This window comes from Macrobrachium nipponense, chromosome 31 (genome assembly GCF_015104395.2).
Source record: "Macrobrachium nipponense isolate FS-2020 chromosome 31, ASM1510439v2, whole genome shotgun sequence".
Lineage (NCBI taxonomy): Eukaryota > Metazoa > Arthropoda > Malacostraca > Decapoda > Palaemonidae > Macrobrachium > Macrobrachium nipponense.
Window position 1 is genome coordinate 12,886,028 of NC_061093.1, and position 711 is coordinate 12,886,738.

The window sequence follows — 711 nt, forward strand, 5'->3', positions numbered from 1 at the left end:
CATTAAGTGCGAGGGATCGTCGACTTCTTCGAGAGATTTTCTTCCCCCAGTTGACATTGCACTGTTGCAGGAAGCAAGATGCCGCGAAGGAAACAGGATTGTCCTAAACGAATGAAATGTAAGTAAAAGAAAAGAGCGTAAAAAGGGAGGGCGATTTTGCTCATCCTTTTAAAATTAAAATGGTAAATTAGGCCGATATCATCTCGACTCCAATTCATGAAAATAAAAATTTCGTGTTGAAATAAGTCTGTTTTAGACCGAGTTTAGTTTTGTCTAAATTATCACGTGGTTTTTTTGCTGTGCTGTTAATAGTTGTTTTGCCCAGGTAGATGTTTCTCTCCCACCTTTGAGTGATGTTTCACTGTAAGTTACCTAACCCCTGTCAGATTGCACGTGGGTTTGTAAGTGTATGGCAACTAAGCTTTGGATGTGTAAGTCATGTCAATCACCATTTTTGTACACCATTAATTTTATTTCAAAAGAGGAAGCCCAGTAGGCCTAGAGATAATTTTCTCCCCAAATTACTAGATTTCTCGTGACGACTCGAACAATGTCAGGACTTTGTATCCAAAACCACGTTGTTGAACTCCATCACGCTGCTCACTATTTTCATAAAGCTTGGTCCTAACAGAATTTCTTATCTGTATTAACAATTCACGATCAGCATGTCCGAATCCCAGAGTTTAGGGGAGCGTTGCCCCCCTGGTCCAC

The 711-nt window shown here is 40.2% G+C and overlaps 1 protein-coding gene across 1 annotated transcript in view; it reads right to left on the minus strand.

Annotated features, from left to right (window-relative positions):
• LOC135206638 (uncharacterized) overlaps positions 1 to 255 on the minus strand; it is a 22,692-nt gene extending 22,437 nt beyond the window's left edge. The window contains exon 1 of the mRNA XM_064237989.1: positions 1 to 255. This exon is cut by the window's left edge and continues 530 nt beyond it. The gene's annotated coding sequence lies outside the window, so the exon portion shown is untranslated.
• Positions 256 to 711: the final 456 nt, after the last annotated feature.